This window comes from Eutrigla gurnardus (assembly GCF_963514095.1).
Source record: "Eutrigla gurnardus genome assembly, chromosome: 13".
Classification (NCBI taxonomy): domain Eukaryota; kingdom Metazoa; phylum Chordata; class Actinopteri; order Perciformes; family Triglidae; genus Eutrigla; species Eutrigla gurnardus.
In genome coordinates this window covers 20784920-20806207 of record NC_139936.1, presented here as the reverse complement: position 1 = coordinate 20806207, position 21288 = coordinate 20784920, and the positions used below count along the sequence as shown (strand labels likewise).

Below are 21288 nucleotides of genomic sequence, written 5' to 3'. Positions count from 1 at the left end.
AAGTTAGGCTAACATGATAGCGCGGGAGGCTAACTTTAGCTGCTTTGCTGCCAACGTTAACAGCCACAATAAATGCAATTTTACGAAAGCTGTCAATGTACAATGCTAAACACAATATAGCATTAACTGTAAGGCTACTCGTAAATATTAATACATCGACTTACCTGTGAGGTGCGGTCGCAATGTTGAAAAGAAGTAGCTGACATCATATCCGTAGGTGCGGGTTGCCAAATTTAATAATCCGTGCCCTCAGTTTAGCAATCCGTGCGCACGGTTTAGCAATCCGTTCCCTCGGTTTAGTAAATCCGTGCGCACGGTTTAGTAATCCGTTCCCTCAGTTTAGCAATCCCTGCCCTCAGTTTAATAATCCGTTCCCTCAGTTTAGTAAACCGTGCGCACGGTTTAGCAATCCGTTCCCTCAGTTTAGCAATCCGTGCCCTCAGTTTAATAATCCGGTCCCTCAGTTTAGTACATGGCTTTTTTTTTTTTTTGACTGACACCAGGGGGGCTCCGTACTTTTGTCTGTTTCAACAGACAAAGAACTGGTTTTCGACAGGAAAACTGGTTCAAAAGCGGCACCATCTCTTTGCTGGTCTTGAAATGTTTGCTAACCTCCTTAGGGGCTAGGGGCGGGGTTAACCCTTGAGGTGACAGGTGAAAATACTCTGCTGCAGTAGCAATTAGTAGCTATGCTTCCTTGAGTAATGTAAGCTGACGGGTTAGCTAGCCAGCCAGCATGATATTGCTAACACTAACATTAGCATGCTACTTTTTGACTGCCGCTGGCTCACTAAACCTTACCAACTACCAATGTAACTAAACATCTGGCTTCACAGCCTTGTGGACAAGTTTGTGATTAAACTGCTGTTCTCTTGTTTGTGTTTGTAGAGCTGTCGAACATCGACAATATTGAATAGAGGCCCAATCTGCAGATGACTAAACATCAAACACTCTGATCACTGATATTGCACACACACTGCTCTACACTTTTGAATACATTGTGAGTTCAGTATTTTGTGTATTTCATTGTATTATTTGCCAAAATAAATACATTTCCTGAAGAGACATGTCTGCTTTAGTATGCTTAATCAACAGAGAAACACATTGCAAGTAATGTAGATTTTGAAAATGATTATTCACACGCATGCACATTAATTATACACAGCTGCCTTTTCACTCGACAAGGAAAAAAATGTACATTCTAGTGTAATGAAAGTATGTATATATACATATGGCTTGTGTGAAGAAGCAACAGAGAGAACTTTCCTTTTGGTAACAGCTTTATTAGCAACCCGTGCTACTACCAACTACATTATAACATGGCCCGGAACAATAACAACTGCCTCAGAATATATCCGCCTCTGGCCGCAGGGCACCATGGGAAATGGAGTCCCCCCCCCCAGAGCAACCCAAGAGTCTAGCACAAAGTCCCGCAGGTGTTGAGGCAATCGGGGTGGCCAGCGAGTCCGCTGGGAAGGTGTGTCTGTCGGGTCAGAGGAACATATCAGGGTCTGAGGCTGGACCTCCGGGTCGGCCTCACCTGCAGTCAGGGTTGGAGTATCCCTGACAGCCAGTGCCAATGGCTTATAAGGGGCCAGTCTATCGCAGTGCTTGACCATCCGGACCCAGTACACTACATCAGAGAGTTTCCCCAATACTATGCACGGACCCACCCACTGGCACATGAGTTTAGGGGACAAACCTTTTTTTCACTCTGGGCTAAACACCCACACACAGTGTCTCACAGCAAAGTCTGACCCTCGAGAACGCGAGTCATAGGCCCGCTTCTGACGGGTCCCAGCATCGGCCAGGGGCTGGCGTGTCAGTTCGTGAACCCCCAGCAGCCACTCAAGGAGGTGGTAGAAGTAGTGCACGTAGTCGGGGTACACTTGGTGGATTGGACTGCCTGCAGAACTATAGGGAGGTGCAGGTCCCAGTTCCGCTGTCACTGGCTGGTCATGATCGCGAGCTGAGTCACCATGGTCTGGTTGAATTGCTCCACCAAGCCGTCACTATGCAGATGTAGCGGCGCATCTTCTTTACTCCCAGTCTCCGGCAGACCTCCCTAAAGACCCGGGACTTGAAGTTCTGCCCTTGGTTACTGTGCAGCTCCTCTGGCACCCCGAACCGGCAGAACATCTCGTTGATCAGGTATTCGGCGGTGGTAGTGGTGGTCTGATTGGGAACCGCATACGCCTCTGGCCACTTGGTGAAGTAGTCCATTGCCACGAGGACGTACCAGTTCCCGCTGCCGGAGATTGGAAATGGATTGAGGATGTCGACGCCCACCCGTCCCCACCTGGTACTGCTGTAGAGGGGCATGGGAGTGGTCCTGGCGACAACCCTGCCAGTAGAACCGGGACCCGAGGCGATGCAGCGTCTTCGTGACTGCAAAGTGCCTGGAGCCCACTGCACCATTGATCAGTTGGAGGATCTGTGAGCATCGTCGACGGGGAACCAGGAGTTGGTAGATGTGATGATGTCCCCTGGGAGCCTGCCAGCAATGATAGATGAGGCCCCCATGGAGGACCAGGCTGGACCACATGGAGTAGAGGGCTTTAGTCTTTGTGTCTAATGGGGATACAGTTGTCCATGCCGGCCGCTGTCCCTGCTCCAGCCAACTCTGTACCCGGGAGAGGACGAGGTCTTGCCTCTGATCTTCTTGCAGTTGCTGGTGGTCGAGGGCCTCAAGGTCACTGCTGTCATTGTCTGTGGGGTTCGGTGTGCAGGACTACCACTCTAGGGGTTGATGTCTCCCTCTCGTCAACACGTTGGCAGTATTTGCAGTCCCTAATCTCACAGGGCCAACGGGACAGGGCGTCAGCATTGTTGTGGAGCCGGCCAGCGATGTTGTATCTTAAATTCCTAGTTCTGTAGTATCTTCAGCCGCATGGCCAGCTGACCCTTGGGCTCTTCGAAGTGCAACAGCCAGGTGAGGGAAGCATGGTCAGTCTGCAGCACCTCTGTCCATAGAGGTAGGGACCGAAGTGGCAGAGCACAAGGATGATGGCAAGCAGTTCTCTGCGGGTTACACAATAGTTCCTTTCATGCCGGCTCAGGCAACAGCTGTAATAACCTGTTCCCCATGCTCCCCCTCCTGGGACAACGATGTCCTGGCCCCCACGTTGCTGGTGTCGATGTCAAGGATAAACGGCCGTTTGGGGTCGGGGTAAGCCAGAAGGGGGCTGTCGTAAGGGCAGACCGGAGCTGCGTGAAGGTGGCAGTGCAGTCCTCGCTCCACCGGAACACCTTGGCTTTCTGGGTAAAATGATGTAGCCAGCTGGCGATGGAAGCAAAGTCTCTCACGTAGCGGGTAAGAGTCCTTCCAGGTGGCTTCCTTGAGGAGGAGTCAGTAGTCCAGGCAGAACCACTAGGTACTATCTTTCTTCCTCACTGGGATGACAGGTGCCGCCCATGGATTATCAGAAGGCTCAATGACCCCCGCGGCATCTCTCTAATTTTCTCCTCGGCCACATTTCTTTTTGCAAAGGGCAGGAGGCGTGGGCAGAGATGAATGGGACGAGTGTCTCCGGTGTCAATGTGGTGCTGGACCAAGCTGGTCTTCGTCATTGGCTGCGAAAATATTGATAAACAGTTCAAGCAGTTTCTGCAGCTGGCCCTTTTGCTCCGGGTCTAGACCCTCACAGCGCCGCTGGAGCAGATTCTTGATGGCAGCTCTGGTCTCCGCTGACAGTGTTTTGGCTGGGTCGAGGAGCCGGGAATGGGCAGTGGAGTGACATGTGGCCTGGTTCCCAGCACCTGTAGCAGCCCTCTGAGTCTCTGCGGGCCTGCCCTTGGCGCGAGTGGACGTCACCTGGCGTCACCTCTCTCCGCACACCTGATGTCTCTCCCTAGGAGCACGGCCCCTTGGCTGCAGGATGTGCTCCGCCCATTCCACCTAGGTTAGTGCTGAGGGCAGTGTCATTGGCTCAAACAGGCAAATGTACTCCTGTAGTTACTCTGGTTGGAGGCCCCGGATGAATGCTTGGGGGGCGAGTTCTTTCTGTGTGGCACTATTGACGGTTGGGTAGCCTCGTCATGCATTGTAGGTCAGCAGCATAATCGCCCAGCCTCTTCCCTTCTCTCCTCTGCCGGCGAACCAGCTCATTCCTGGCGTCATCAGGGAACAACTGGTGGCTAAACCGACGTTGTATGGCCCGCTTGATGTCGGCCCACTGTAGGAGCTCCCCTGGCTGTAGATCAGTTACCCCTTTTCCACCAACGCGAACCTAGTTCAAGAGCCGGGCCGGTGCCATGCTGGTTCGCAGTTGGTTCAACTTGCGAACCGTCCGAGAACCTGTTTGTGTTTCCACCGGCTAGAGAGCCTAGAGAACCACGTCATTACGTCACTGTATACGTCTGAGGTTTCCCCGCAGCGCTAATTTCAAGCATAGCAGACATGTCTCTTCAGAAAAAGTGTTTATTTTGGTAAATAATACAATAACAATAAAATACACAAAATACTAAAATCACAACATTTTTTAAAGTGTAGAACAGTGTGTGATCAATAGATCGGAGTGTTTGATGTTTAGTCATCTGCAGGTTGGACCTCCGTTCAATATCGCCGATGTCCGACAGCTCTACAAACACAAACCAGAGAACAGCGGTTTAATCACAAACGTGTCCACGACGCTGCGAACACAGATGTTATGTTACGTTGGTAGTTGGTAACGTTTAGTGAGCCAACGGCAGTCAAAAAGTGGCATGCTAACGTTGTTCTTAGCAATATCACGCTAGCTGGCTAGCTAGCCGGTCAGCCTACATTACCCGAGGAAGCAAAGCCACTAGTTGCTGCTGTTACGAACGTAATCACTAGCTTGGTAAACTAAACAGAAATGTGTCATTGGTTTGCAATGAGGTTAAACATTTTAAAAGTGAAACTTACCGGGAACAGTAACGTTAGTAAAACTCCGCACTCCGCAGCGGCGTATTTTCCCCCGTTGCCTCGAGCGTTAACCCCACCCCCAGCCCCTAACGTAAGCCGGGCCCAGTTCCAGCCCAGCAAAGAGTTGGGGCCGCTCGGGAACCAGTTTTCCAGGCCGAGAGCCGGCTCTTTGTCTGTGGAAACAGGAAGAACTGGTTCGCGATTGGGCACGGCTCCGAACCGGCCCTCAAAATGCCTCGGTGGAAAAGGGGTAAGAGAGGGCCTTTCCCTCCAGGGCGAGGGACATGCCCCGCTGTCTCTCCCTCAGTCCATGCATTAAGCTGTGCCGCCAGCTGCACTTGAAGCAGGTAAGTCTCTGGTTGCTCATCCCCATTGTAGTGTGGGATTAAGGTAGAGCCGCGGTAGATCCAGAAGGTGCTGTCTCTACTCTGGACAGTGTGACGCTGGTGACAGCAGCAGCTGCAGTGGTTAACTCCGCTCACCATGGCGAGGGTGCACTGATGGCAGTGGTCCCTCCAGCTGCCGCCGCCAGCGGGGAGCACTGGCGCCGTCAAGGAGGAATTTGCTGTCCTCGCTTTGTCGGCCATAATGTCTGTCTAGTGGCAGAGTTGCTAATGTTTCCTGTACCTCGAGCCAGCCGATGAGCCATTGTATCTCCTCCTCGATGGTGATCATTTTCACTATCCCAATTCTGACACCAATGTGGCGAGCTCGGCTCGTGTGAAGAAGCAACAGAGATACCTTTCCTTTTGGTAACAGCTTAGTTAGCAACCCGTGCTACTACGAACAGAGTACACGTTATAACATGGCCCAGAACAATAACAACTGCCCCGGACTATATCCACCTCCCACCGCAAGGCACCATGGGAAATGGAGTCCACACTAGACAGGCGAGCTGGACTAAGCCATGCTACCTGTAACGTAGATAGCAAACACTTAGCTCTACATCAGGGATCATGGGAAAGACTACAGTAACATTCGGGTTTCATACATACCAACAAGGCCGATGCTCGTAGTCGTTGATTAGGAGACACTAAACAGGAGTGCCAGGCCGTAATCACGATCAGCTGCAGGTATAGATAAATAATTAACTAATTAATCGCACAATTTGCCGTAATTAATTGCAATAAATCACTTTCTTTCTTCTTAAGAATAAAGTATGTTATAATGGATATTTAAATGTAAAATGATGAAATTTATGTAGAATCAACAGATTCTCTCATGTGAACTACAGATTTCCAAAGAAACCATCAAGGCCATCAAAATTAACTGTCAGCTTGAAAAAGAACAGAAAACAGAACATTTCAAAAAGTTCCACAATAGAACATGCAAATATGGAAAAAAGAACAAGGAAATATTCTGCTGTGAAGTCAAATTGACAAATCCTTTTCACTCCATAGAACAACAAGTCAGCTTAGTCCTCCTTTACATTCAGCCCGTTACTGAGACAGACCAGTCTGTTTACATTGTCATAGGACAAAGCAGCACACGCCACATCTAGTGTTTCTCATGCAGACAAATTACCGGGATAATTAAAAAAAACTGCTCGGCGATCGCTCGCCCCGACCCCCGACCCCCCTCCCGCTGACGCCACAGCCTCGGCCAAAATCTTACACTGAACTTGGAGACCGTGATGGTTCTGCGTTGGGTTTACGTGTCGAAATGCAATTCAATGCCACACCGGTAAAGGGCGCTATGTATTTTGTAAAGACTGACCGACCGACCGAGACTCTTGACGTATATCGTCGTTAGCCTCGTTATAGCCTATTTGTTTACTCTCCGGCTTTAAACATTCACTATTTTTCAGAACTTGGTGTTTTATTTCTTTGTGCAAAAGCGACAAGGTGCAAACAATAAAACGAGGTGCAAACAATAAAAGTAGCCATTTAAAAGTTTAAATGGCGGTGTTTATGAGTGGAAACCGGATAGCGGTCTCCAGCGGATGTAGTTAGCGGACCAATCACAGCCAATGCCGCTGCGTTGGTGTTGCGTCGCCTCGACGCGCGTCTAGGATTTTTGGGAGGTGCACGTCAGGCCCTTGCGTTGGACGTAAAGGGGGTCTGCAAGGACGTAAGGGGTCCGCAAGCCCCCTTGCATTGTGTCGACGCTGAAGCATAACTTGGGCTTAACAGCTTTGCGGCACGCGTCGTCATAGGTCTTACGTCAGCCGCCACGGTAAGTAAACAAAACACAGCTGCATTCATTTCGTTAAAAAAAATTAACACGTTAAATATTTCATAATTAACGCAAAGATTAACGCGTTAATTTTGACAGCACTAATAAATAGAGATAACAAGTACTCTGTGCAACGAATAAAAGGGAGCTAAACCTTTAAAACCGCATACCTCGGGGGAGAGACAGCTAATGCTACAATGAGGTCAGATTCCCTATGGCAATGGCAGAGTTAGGGGAAGCAGAGCTACAGGTGGAAAAAGGAAGTATTAAGGCTAGGCATAAATTAACCTGAACAATACAGCGAAATAACAACATACCTGGCGACAGACTCCTGCGTGAAACCCAGAGACAGAAGACGGAGGGGGAGATAGTCCTACCCACCAGGCTACTTTATTCCCTGGTATAACCTGGAATCTAAGTGAATGAATGAACAAGTTACGTGCCTGCCCCGCCCCCCTCGTTAGCGGGATCAGAGTGTAAGGGAAGCAGGGAGGGTCAAACAGAGCCAGAATGCGACTGGCTACACCATCATGTCCTACAACACAGCTTGTTTTGAGTTTAAATGAATGAGTTTCACGTGTCAGCCCATTGGTGTGTAGTTTGGGGGGTTAGCCAATTGTATTCATTCAATCACACAATACAGAGGTGGTCATTGCAGAGGCAGATCTGCACACTGAGAGGTCACTTTTCTAGTTTTGTGTCAATGTTGGGTTTTGGTTCTGTTTTGTTTTAATCCAAACATCAATTCTAAAACAGTTGCCAGTTATTGTTGTAACTTGAGATGTTCCCCTCCCGATACCAATTCCGGCTGTGGGTATCGGCTGATACGGAGTACCTATACCATTGTGTTTAAAAAAAAAGAAAAAAAAGATCATACTACGCCTGCATGACTGTGATATGATTATCATTGTGGTAAGGCCTGGCTCAGGTTAAACCCTTTGTAAAACATGAATGAATACAGCAAATGGAAGCCATTGATTTCTTAATAGAACACTATAAAATAGAAATCCAGTCTTTGCATATGTTGCACAGGTCTCTCAAGTTTTTAACTTTTGGCTGAAGGTACGTGTCCACCGGCAGCGTTATTTCCACACTTCCCATTCATTGTCTATGTAAGAAGCCGTGCAATGCCTTTGCGTCGCGCCGAGTTACTAGAGACGGGGCGCCGCCTGCCACGAGCTCTCAAGAATCGTTTAAAATGACCTGCATAGCTTATTTCTCGCATAAAATGTTTTCAGAAACACATTTCGGTGAACTATTTTCGTAAAATAAGAGAATGTTTTTTTAAATTATCCCGGTAATTTGTCTGTGTGAGAAATACTAGATGTGGCGTGTGAACAGGTTGAAATGCATGTGAGACTTAAGAGCCCTGTGTTGCATGTCGCCGTCTTACTGGTGGGAACATCCACTGTGAAGTACTGCCAAACCGCCGACATGATGCACTAACATTAGCTCCTTTTAACAGGTGTCACGTGATCAATTCTTCTTCGCTCCTCGAAAAAACAGCAGCTGCCGATGGCAGTACAGCGCAACTGTTTTAAGAGCGGCGAAGAAGAACTGTGTCAAAGCTAACGGAAAAATAAATTACGTGGTATCGGATCGGTGCCTGGACTCCAGTACTCGCCGATACCGATGCCAGCTTTTTCAGCAGTATCGGAGGCATTTCCAATACTGGTATCGGAATCGGAACAACTCTAGTTGTAACATTGTGAACTACTCTTTGTTGTTTGCACCGGTTCGTCATGCATAGATGAAATGTAACAGCAAATCCTTGTTTTCTAAAGCAACGTCTTATTGTTTCAGCATTTGAAACCCACGCGTACTTGGCCTTTTTGACAGGAATGCAAAATATTCCTCCACACAGTTGTTTTTACATGACTGCATCATGCAAAACTAACATTATTAGGCATATTTCCACCAGTCTTCATATATCATATATCCTCCAAAAAACAAACCTTTCATGAATGGCTATTTCAAATATATAGGATTCCTTATATATGTACATTTAAATTCAAATGCATATGCAGTGCTAACCTTACCAAGACTCGCTCTCCAAAAGACCAAAAAATCCTTTTAGATTTTCACGATCAATTTTCAGAGAGGACCTGGAATATATGCTCGTCCGAGGCCCAGCATGGTGGTTAGGGGCTCAGAAGTTTTCAGCTTTACAGCTTCTGATGAAATTGAAGATGGGAAAATTCAAAGTGAAGAGGGCATTGCAGGCAAAACGGTGATAAAATGAGAAGGTCTGAATATATGCAAGTCGAGGCAAGCAGCTTTCCACTGGCTACGATGTGGAGAACTTGCTCCTTTTGATGTGATCCGAAACATAACATCACTTTTGATTCCCCGTAGCTCCTGGGTGAAACAGAAAATCTGGAAACACCAGCAGGCCATTGCGAGGCAGGAAAACAGCTAGGGCATTTTATGCAAAATCTCTCACTTGAAAAGAAAACACCCACACACACTTGTTGGCATTGAGATTGTCTTGGAACCAACAAATTGAGCACAGCTAAAAGGGTCAACGCTGGAGAGCTAAAGACAGACAAATTCAAAAAGCCAAGGGCTACGCCATACATGGAAATTTGCTGTTGTCAAGGTCATGGGGCAAAATCATTTTCGACACAGATGAGCTCTACTTTGTATTACGTTTCTCAGCTACACAACCGACTGTTGTGTATGATAACGGAAGTGTGTGTGGTTTCAGCCCTGAAATGCTCGTGGGTGTTATGCAAGAGCTTGCAGTGTTTGAGAGGTGGGAAGTCTTTTATTCAAACCATATCATATTTACTGGACTCCTCTTCACATTTTGTGAATATTTTATTATATGCAGAGTCTGAATCTGTAGCTCAACTTTTTGTATTTCACAGCCATTTCACTTTAAACAGATTTTAGCCAGCTTCTGGAGCTTTTTATTCAGTGCGGCGGATGCAACAAGGCTGTATATTATTTGATGCGTGCCCTCTGCATCATGTTCTTCGTCTTATCTCCAGCTTCCCATTTGAAAGTTTGATGCCTAACTATTTTCATTGGACTGTCACATTGTGCTTTTTTTTTTATCAATGTTGCTGGCAACAATGATTTTCCTAAAACAAATAAGCCAAAATTCATGCGGACCGGATGGCTACTATTGGCTCAATGTTCCGATCCAATTCTCGCTCACTCTCCTCCTCCTGCTCACGTCTCGTCCCGACTCACTTCCGCGTTTGAAACTACGAGCGGACAAGATGCTTGTTGCCCTGAGCAGTTCAGGTATGGAGCAGGGCTCTCACGTGAGTTCAGAGTGAGATTTTGGCTGAGGCTGCGGCGTCAGCAGGGAGGGGAGGAGGGGGGGGATTGTGGCGAGCGATCGTTGAGCAGTTTGGGATCAGCAACTGTATAGCTTATTTCTCGCCTAAAAAGTTTTCAGAAACACATTTCGGTGAACTATCTTCGTAAAATAAGAGGGAGGTGGAAGGCTGCTAGGGGAGAACGACACGAGCTCGGAGGAGCACAGAGGGGAGGGGTGTTTGTGTGTGTGTGTGTGTGTGGGGGGGGGGGGGTGCTTTTTTTCAAACCTTTCAAATTGTAGACTACAGCTTTAACTATGCCAGGGTTTTGGGGAATTTCCTCCTGTAGGTGGCACAGTGAACTGTGTTGCACCCTTAGAGCCGTTGAATTAGCATAGCCTGATATTGTTTAGTTCCTTCGTAAACAAAAAAAACTGAACTATTTCGAAAAGGGAGAAGGAATGCATTGAGTTGGAGGGCATGTACAGGTATGTTCATACCATGTTAATTTGAATCTGGTGATAGCAATGTGCTTTCCTTGTGTGTGACAAGAATGTGTGGCTGAAGCATTAAGTTGATACATTTTATTCATTAGTTTCGTTTTTTATTTCTGTTATTACAATCCTCCTGATTACAACCTCCTGCAGTTCTGTGCAAACCGAAACATTTATCTTAACATCAGTTTTACAATACAAAGTTAGCCTTCATTAACCTTCACCAGACTTAATATTGAGCATGCCACACATTTCAGAGTTTCCTGGAAGACACTTTGATTGGTCATAGAAGACAAAGCACATGTGCCACTGATACCGTCACACTAACAATGGCTTTGTACGATTAAGTGTTCCAACGTGTGTGAAGATGTGGAGTTTGCATGTTCTAACATCACAACATTTATGTGTACAACAGTCCATGTACAATATCAATGATCAGAGTGTTTGATGTTTAGTCATTTGGTTGGACCTCCGTTCAATATCGTCGATGTCCGACAGCTCTACAAACACAATCAAGAGAACAGCGGTTTAATCACAAACTTGTGACTTAACATCTGGCTTGTGAAGCCAGATGTTAAGTCACGGTGGTAACATTTAGTGAGCCAACAACAGTCAGAAAATAGTATGCTACTGTAATTGTTAGCAATATCACGCTAGCTGGCTAGGTAGCTGGGCAGCTTACATTACCCAAGGAAGCATATAATAATTGCTGCTGTTACCTACGTAATCACTAGCTTGGTAATATAAACAGAAATGTGGAGTTTATAACGAGGTGAAACATTTTAAAAGTGAAACTTACCAGGAACACCAACGTTAGTAAAACTCTGCAGCAGCATATTTTCACCCGTCGCCTCAAGGGTTAACCCCAGCCCCTGACGGAGGTTTGCGAACGGTTCAACACCAGCAAAGACTTGGTGCCGCTCTGGAACCAGTTTTCCTGTCGAGAGCCAGTTCTTCGTCTGTGGAAACAGGAAGAACTGGTTCGCGATTAGGCACTGAACCGGCCCTCAAAATGCCTCGGTGTAAAAGGGGCATTAGAGGCTTGGAACTTTAGAACTCTTTAAATTACTTTCCCAAATTGCACTAAAGCACAACTATGTGCTCCATGGGAATGGCAAATAATTTCGAATTCATAATCTATAAAATGAGGATGAGCCCACTGGTCCTATTGATCTCTGGAACTTTAAATTAGTTTTGAAAAAACTTCTGCCAAACGAGCGCAGGTATGAATTCTGTGTTGTGTTTCATTGGTCTTAAACAATTGGTGTGGTCATAGCAAAGAACCATAATGGCTCCTGCAAACGTCTATAAAGATGTTAGAATCTCTGTGGGAAAACAAAACGCAAATTATTTAGACGATATGAGCCGGTTAATGTCGTTATCCACTGAATGTTTTGCATTATCATCATATTTCAAACGCTTCTTGATAGCTTGCACACACGTCCAGTGTCGCCAACAACCTCGCACCAAAAGGAACGCTCACTGCAATAGCCTCATCTTTCTATCTTAATGTCGATAATCAAAGTTGAAGACAGACAACTTTTGTGCCTTTGTATTTTCACCATCTTCCCATGCAATCTCCCTTAAAAAAATGCTGCCAGCAATAACGACGACTCCGGCCCTAAGGTCAAACTTGCCATTTGCTGTGAATCTCTTCCTCGCTTCGTCTCATAAGTCAGCAGCCCCTCTGCAATTTCTGCAGGACTTCACCTCGGGCTCAGTAAGCTGTGCAATGCAACAAAACACGTTTGCAGTTTGCTTTTTCCAAATGTGTTGCAACATTATAGAAGATCGGACTCGGTGTCTTTCCAGCCAGTGCTTTGTTATAGTACTTTTATGAAACAGTGTGAGCCAGAGCTCTACACCATATTTCATGAAAATATTATTTTAGAATCACATGTGCAATGAAACTATATTTACCCATTTCGAATTGATATATTTAATATCTCGTGTTTCTTGACTTACATTAAAGCAACACTTAAGAAGTTTTTCTCTTCGGTCCCCCTACAGGTTGGAAGCGGAATTGTCCATTACTGCCGTCGTAAATAATTTAGCCTACCACAGCCTACCGTCGCACGCACGTTATTTGTTTGTATGTAGAACCGGCTCTGGAAACGATGAACGATTTGAACGATGTCCAGTGACAAGGTAGAGTAGCTAACGTCTTAGCTAAGATTAGCTAACATGAGCCATAGCGATAGTTACATATATATTAGCACAATAGCTAACGCCTTAGCTAAGATTAGCTAACATGAGCCATAGCGATAGTTACATATATATTAGCACAATAGCTAACGACTTAGCTAACATGAGCCAATGAAATGATCGACAATGTATTGTACACAGATGCACACTGTTGGAAAAAAAGTCCAGCAGCAACAAAGCCAAGTCACCATCCGTCTTGCATTTTGTAGCGTCCTTCAGCTCTTGCCAATGAGTGTGAGTCATGCTCCCGTTTTCTTTTCTTCGCCTCATCGGACATTATACTCCTCCTTTTCTTTGCAGGCTCTGCCATGACGCCAATTTAAAAACTACCTAGCTGCAAGGTATCTTCCATGCACCTGCCGGGTGTTCTCCCACTGATCTCCACGCAGAGCCTCCACCTACCGGCTTTTGTAATGCTTGCTGTAAAGCAGGTCAAATTTGTAGTCTCATTAGAACTACAAAACCGCTACCCGACGAGGCAAAGTCACATAGTGCGGTTACAGCTGATAGATGGCACTAAATACTCTTCAGTGTTGCTTTAACAGAAAGAATCTAATCAATGAGATATTACTCGCAGGTCAGCCCTGCAATGGACTGGCGACCTGTCCAGGGTGTACCCTGCCTTCGCCCAATGCCCCCCCCGCGACCCTGAATACAGGATAAGCGGTAGACGATGGATGGAGGTATTACTCACAACAATATATATATATATATATATTTATACATAACAATTCTGCTCACTGTAGCTGTAAAAATGCATGTTTGAAAATGCTATGGTGTAAATGATATTGTCCTCTTTTCAGAAGTGGTTTTCAACCCTGATACTGGGACTCAGGATGCCTGCTGGTTTGCACTTGAGCCCTTTAATCAAGGAGTGATGTACACAAGGTGAACACAAGGTGAACCCATATAACTGCAATTAACAGTAATTCACTGTAATTAAGGGAGTGGATGGACAGAAAACCAGCGGTAATCAGGGACAATTTTGAAAGCTGCTGGTTTCTTCTCTCTAAATTTCAATAACAGTAGAACAGCTAACCAAAAACAAAAACTTTCATCTTGTGATTCATCTCAAACAATAACTTTTAACCCCCCACTTTTAAATCGATTTTCATCAGACTTTGAAGTGCTCTTTTTTGAATCAGCAGACAGGCTAATAGACAGCACATTACAATTATGGGAGCATCAGGAGAATAAAGCAGAGCAACTAAGGCCTTCTGCTGGATGCTTATCAATAAAGGATCAGTTGCACCAACTGAATAACATGTTGTTATTTTGATTAGAAGGCCTAAAAGTTACGAGGATGCAGTTTCATCAAAGTAGCCCACTTCACATGCTATGGGTGTTTATTTATATTTATAATTCATACTTGGACAGTTTATTTGTGTAGCAACATTCAACAGTAAAAGTGCCATTTGGTAAATGGATCTGCTTTTTTTTTCAACAACTCACATTTTACATGTTTAAATTCACTTGTTCACACACAGTCATACACTGATGGCAGAGGAGCCACCTGCCCATCAGGATCTAATCTAATCTGACTAATTCTAATGTAACCACAGATTCAGATTCAGGGGTTCAGTGTTTTGCCCAAAGACATTTCGGCATGCGGGCTGAAGGAGTCGATTGGAGGACGACTCGTTCTACCTCGGGGACACAGCATCCCAAACAATAAAACATGCAGATGAAATAGCCACAGATTAAAATAATGAAAATAAGCTTTTACAGTTACGGGAAAGATGCAGTAAACACTAATGTTTAGTGTTTACTGCAACACTAATGTTTACTGCATCTGACTGACTTGAATAAGCGGATTGTTTCTCCACACCTTGGGTGTTCTGGGAGTTTGTTCCACAGGTGGTAAGCATAGAAACTAAATGCTGCTTCACCCTGCTTGGGCCTGATCCTGGGAAACCTGAGTAAACCAGTCCCAGATGACCAGAGGAGTCTGGAAGCTTCACAAAGAACAAGTAACTCTGAGATGAATTCAACCCCCAAGACAGTGCCTTAAAATCTATCCTGTTCCACATGGGAAGCCAGTGCAGTGATTTAAGGACAGGTGTGGTGGTCCATTTTCCTGGTGTTGGTCAGGACTCTGGCAGCAGCATTCTGGATGAGCTGCAGTAACAAACCTTCTGTTGTAATCCGTTAATTGACTGGTTGATCTGACAGGACAGTATAGGGAACGATATATTACTGCATGTTTGTAATACTGTAGAATAGGCAAACCACCTGTGTAAACAGAATTAACAACCCAACTGGTGGCTCTTTGGTTATTCATAGTTGTGCATAAAATTAAAATATGGTTTTCTTACTATAAATCTTACAACATCAGCCTGAACCTGAAAGGGAAGTCTTACTGTATAGCCAAGGGGAAGGCAACCTAAGATACGGTAGCTTGGGTGTGCAAGAGAGTTTTTTCAAATGGCCGAGGTGCCCTGTCATCAGCCGAATGCCACATCACCTCTTTCACAGCCATTGGCAGTTGTAATCACTGTATATAAAAAGTGGAGCATAGTCATCATGACGTCACTCAGTGGTCTGTGGACATTTTGGCCGTCCCAATCTTGAATTTTTGCAACCAGTGAACGGAAGTGACCATATTTGGACTGTGGAGGAGCGACGGGTGGCATGTCGACACCCTGAGCAGCAGCCTTACTGCAGGTGGCTCCATCTGGCTTCTGGTGTGAAGCTGTGAAGCTATCATTCAAGGTGAACTTTACAGCTAAACGTTGAAGTAATTTTAGTAGCTAATTGCATTGGTAGCGTGGTAACGTGGTAGCAAAAGGAGCGAGTTTACTTCCCCTTCACCAACACTGTGTGACTATGTGCAGTGGCTCTGATAGTCTGACAACGACCGGGTGGGTTCACATTAGAGTTAGCTGAATGCGAGTTGGTAGTGGGACTGGGTCGAAGTGGAAAGCACCCATGGTCAGCGTCCTTAAGCCCATATGCCACCAGGGTACCCTAAACCTTTACATTACTTGATCAGAATATAAAATTGATGTTAGAGGATCACTCATCCTGGGTCTTCTTGCCAATGACGTTCATTTTCTGTTACTCCGAGTTTCTTTAAAAAGGGCAATGAACAGTAAAATACACTTACATTCTTGTACATATTACTTTAAGCCTCATTTCATTCTTAAGAAAACAAGTAAGCAACCTGTCAGTTGTTGTTGGTCCAAAGGCAAGTCAAAGCTTACTTCAGGTGATATCAAGAAAGGAGTCCACAGAGGCAGGGAGGATGTTTCAGTCTTTTATGTCCGCTGATTTGCATCTCCCCTCTGAGGTTTGAAATTACACTGATTGTTTCCAACGGGGAGTTTCATGAGCCAAACACATCTCCAGCTGACACAATTTGTGCTATTCTCACAAGCGGGATGGCGGCTCCCGTTTCTGACCAAGGTTTTTTTATTCTCTGGAGATAATTAAAGGATGTTTAAACATTGATGACAAGTGGTAAAACTAATTGAGGAAATCATGTCAAAGTTCAGCATCTTTTTGTGTGCCAAGGTAGTAATGTTGTTTTAGTCAAGTACACATTTACATCTATTTTCATTTAAACACAGCAGTGCTTTGAGCAAAATCAACATGCTAAAATACTAATCAAATGTGTAAATAAAAAAAAATAAAAAATGTGTAACATGTCTAATGTTTACCATGCTCACCATCTTATTTTAGCATGTTAGCATGTAATAATAAGATCTAAAGAGCAACAAAAACTACAGTGTAGGATGTTGGGAATTCTATTCGATTTGCAAGTCTTTGAGAAATTTTCATTTCATCCTCAGGTCAAACATTTTCTTATTCAATATGCAAGTATGGTTTGGGTTATAAACAAATACCTGAAGCTGGTGAGATTTCCCATCAGAGTCTTTCATGCTAATTAAGAAATATTAGTAGGCTGACAAGCAAAACTCAAGTAGCATATGTAAGGGATAAGCAATAATTATTGCAAAATGTACTAACATCAGAACTGCGTCTATAGCAGCGTCTCCTAAAAAAGAAATAACAGACCAGTAGAATGCCGTAATTGACCCATCAGAATTGAGTATTCGACAAAGCACGTTAGCACATTGCTTGGTATTGTAGTCCCACAGCAATACATTCATGGGTCCAAGAGTTACAGTTAGGTTGCAGCAGGTTAGTGGGAGACTCTAGATCACCTGTACATGTGATGAATGTGTGAATGGTTGTGTTATAGGTCAGCTATGTGTGGGAACCTCTGTTTCCTCTTTTCCAGTGGAACTTTACAATTTCCCAACATGGACCTTTAGCATTTTGGAAAGTAACCTTGAATTGTACAAGCAGGTTATTAATCTGCCTAACAAAAGCACGTGCAGCTTGCAGATTTTAAATCGTGACAAATTACTGCCACGAGCTGCAATACAACAGCATCACATGAGTTCAGTTGGTCAATATCAAGAGAATAATAAATTAGCTTTCTAAATTAAATGTCAAAACAACGTAAGCTACATTAATAGCAACATTAATGAGGTCTCGGAGCACATTATGAGTCAGTTTGCTTTAAAAAGTATATGTAAATCTTTATCTCACAGAAGGGAGTCAAAGACATAACATGATTTCAGTGGAGTGAAGCTTGAGGTCAAGGTCATTCTGTGGTTTTCTGAAGGAGCGTGTCTTCTGTTACATTTCGAGATTTATTCTACATGTCAGATCATTCAGAGCAAACAATAAGAAAAATAGAGGGGTCACAACCTTCACACAAACAACACAAAGCATCACTTTGAGTTTTTTTTTTTTATTGACAATTTTCTCTTCTCTTCTGGACAGTAGAACAAACCCAAATGTTGCACAAAAAACACAAACTTTATAACAAGGCCTGCAAATTGTAATTCATTGACATTCAGTTGAACAGCAGAAACTAAATAATTTCTGGAAGGGTAGAAAACTTTTATAAATTTCACTGTACAAATTATACAAATGAAGATCTGTTACAAGCTTGAATGAAAAACAGAGTTATGTGTTGTTGGTGGTTATCAGGAGGGTGCTGATGCTCATGGAGAAGTGGTTTGTCTGGTGATGGGCTTGAAGATTTGTTAAATCAAAGTCAGAGACCTGGAGAAGGGAAAAGCATCATGGTGTCGCAGTATGACAAAAGCATTATAGGTAGAAAATGGCAACAAAAGGATGGAGGGGAAGAAACGGACATGATTTACAGAGGGATGAGCCCTGGACAAAAATAGTTCTATACAGCACACAGCTTTCAGAATGAAAGCAGATTCAGAGCACATTTGAATCAGCAATATGACCATGCATCAAAATATAGACCAGTTGTGAGCGGTTGTCATCGGAGAGGAGGATGCTCTGTATAATTAGGCTGATCTGTTTACATTGGATCGGCACTTCCTTTTTGGAAAAGCTGCTCGTATTTGACATCATCCTGTACGTTCTCAAGTTTACACGAGTGTGATTTGATGACAGCATTAGAGTCACCTTTTAAAACTTTTTAAACAAAACTCGGGGGGGTAGTACTAATAAAACAAAGAGAAGCGAGTGCTCTCCCAAAATATTCATGGTGTTTCTTAGGGCCAAATGGCATAATAAACTTGTCAGACTGCTGAATAGTATGTTTTGGAAAATACGTACGCTCCTTGTCTTCATGCCGGGAGATAGATGAGCAGTAAATGTGAAGCTAGAAGTGAGCAATCCTGCCGCCTGTCTTGTGTGTCGGTGTATTGTTGCTGTCAACATTGAACCGTGAACGTTTCTAAGTAGGAAACATTTTCATCCACTCATCTGCATGAACTCATAATCATTTGTCATGGAAAGCTTGCTTCCCACAGACGACTGCGGCATGATACTACCTGAAAATGATTTCCAGCTAGAAGGAATTAGGCAAGCAATGAAGCTGAGGACACCTCATTTTGCAGTCTGGAGCTGACTTTCTTCGTCGGTGAATTATGTTTTTTTCATGTCCTGCCACTGTGTTTGATCTCAACAGGCCCTATTAGTCAAGTGAATGTTGGAAGTTTAATAGAAATTGCAGAGAAATAAGTCTAATGGGGTTTGTCCCCTGCCCACACTGTGTGCGCGCTCGGGATGCAGCGCTTCACGGTCTAAAAAGATGTTTCCAATCAGAAGGAGCTAGTTAGGAAAAGACTTTCAAAACATTTATCTTATCTTGTGCAGGTGCCGAGTTGAACCTGATAATGATTAAGCAGCATAGAAATGACGATACATTTTCATTCTTTTCTTTTTGCACTACCATGATCATGGTTGAATACTACTTTTACGTTCACATCATGTGAATAGGACAATTATGAGCAGTGCAAAGTCCATAAATATCATTTACTCTAAGGTAACACCATGAAAACCCAATCCCAAGAAAAGACAAAAACCAACAATCCATTTATGCTACAAGTATTAGAATATCCATCCTCTTGTGCTTTCATATCAGCCCATTCTTAAAACAAATGTTGTATTTGCTACATTACAGTCCCGGCTTTTTCTTAAAATGAAAATATACTTGATATTCATAACTTGTGCTGTGTGATGAGGGTAGGGAAATCAGAAAGTTGTCGTTAGTTTTGGTCTTTTTGAGCAATCTGCTGACGGTAAGAAAAATGTAGAATAACATCAGCCGTATCCTTATCATGCCAGCAGCACATGTGAAGCATAACAGTGGTTCTAAGTGTTCAGGCTGCAGGTTTAAAGCCAAGACAGTATATAGCAGGAGTCTGTAAAGCTGCAGGCAGAGCACACAGCGCAAACATCTCCCAGATTTGTATTGTGTGCTCTAACGGGAGCATTTAAACATGAGCATATGGAAATAAAATGTGCCTAATTCCATGTAGTGATTCTTTACTTTGAATGAGAAATTCAGCATGTGTTGTTTGAAATTGAATAGCGGCAAGGCAAGGTGAAAATTAAGAAAAGAAAGCCCCTTCTCAATCCTTGAAGAATAAAAATAAATAAAAATCGCTTAGGAATAATTAATTAAAGGGAGCTGTCTTCAGACTAAGAGTAGCTGTTCAAACAAATAGATGCAGGACGACGACAAACCGGAGCTTTTCTAATTAATTCTGTTCAAGCACTGGCATGTTTGCATTGCATTCTTTGCTGTGATGGCTGTTAATCGAGTGCTACAGACCAACTCTGAATGGCCACTAAGTCATTAGTGGCCATTCAGTGGCGAGAGCACTTGGAGTTTGAGCATTCCCCTGAATTTTTTCAAAGGTCTACAAAGACTCTGCAGGAAGGTTGAATGTGTCATAACTTGGTCAAAATATCAGAATCAGACCTTATCGGAAGGTGTGTTCCCATAACAAATAAAAAGAAGGCTTAAATTTGTGTAAAAGTCACAGGTGCATTGAGAGACCAAAAAAAAAAGACTTGAATTTGCTTTTGGTTACCACTAGAAAAATATTAAATGCGTAATCAAAACGTTCAACAATGACTAGTTAAGTCTATTAAATTGGCACTTTAGTAAAATATGTATCTCTTCAAAATATTGGACTGTTTGCTTTATCTTCATTGCATAGCCTTGAGGTCATCAGACACTTACGTAGGTGGGGGAAGAGATTGAATAGTCCTCACAAACACACATTTACATATTGTTTTTGTATCTTAGTGTCTAGGGAATTCACTCAAACAGCGTGCAGCCGCGATGGACAGAGAAACCTCATCACTTTAAGATTTATTATTTTGTAAGCAAATTCCTCGGAGAAAAAAGAGAAGTCACAATCATTCCACTGGATGCACACATCAGGTGGAGATATTTTAACATTCATCTGGTGGGTAAAGGGTTTTGGGGGAAAGACAAACAAACGGCCGTGCAGATTTCCAAGTTAGCAGACCATGTAATAGAGTCAATTTAACTGAGATGTGAATATGTTTCAGTTAAACTATTTCTCCTTGAAAGAAAAACAAAACAGTGACTGTATTTCAGTGCGGGGCGGTTAACTCCAAAGTGTTGATTTTTCATGTATTGTTTGGGAGCATAGTGGAAGTAGAGCATTTGAAGAGCCTTAATTCAGGCAAAAAAAAAAACGCTGCTTGTGTTGGTTCTTTCTAATGGCCATCAGGGGGCGACTCCTCTGATTGCAAAAAGAAGTCCAACTATATGAGAAAATGGCCCTACTTCTCACTTGATTTATTACCTCAGTAAACATTGTACACATGAGTTTATGGTCTCAATCGCTAGTTTCAGGTTTTCTTCAATCCAGCATGATGTTCATTTAGTAAATAATAGTGTCGTTAGAGTAAAATAGACCATAAAGCAGAGTATGCTTTAGGG

At 43.9% G+C, this 21288-nt stretch overlaps 1 long non-coding RNA gene across 1 annotated transcript; it reads right to left on the bottom strand.

Moving 5' to 3' along the window:
- Nucleotides 1-4404: 4404 nt before the first annotated feature.
- On the bottom strand, nt 4405-4992 carry LOC311022943. Its single transcript, XR_014598157.1, has 2 exons — nt 4886-4992; nt 4405-4580 (listed from the first exon to the last, which is right to left on the bottom strand). It is a non-coding gene; the product is annotated as an uncharacterized lncRNA (long non-coding RNA).
- Between the last annotated feature and the right edge of the window lie 16296 nt (nt 4993-21288).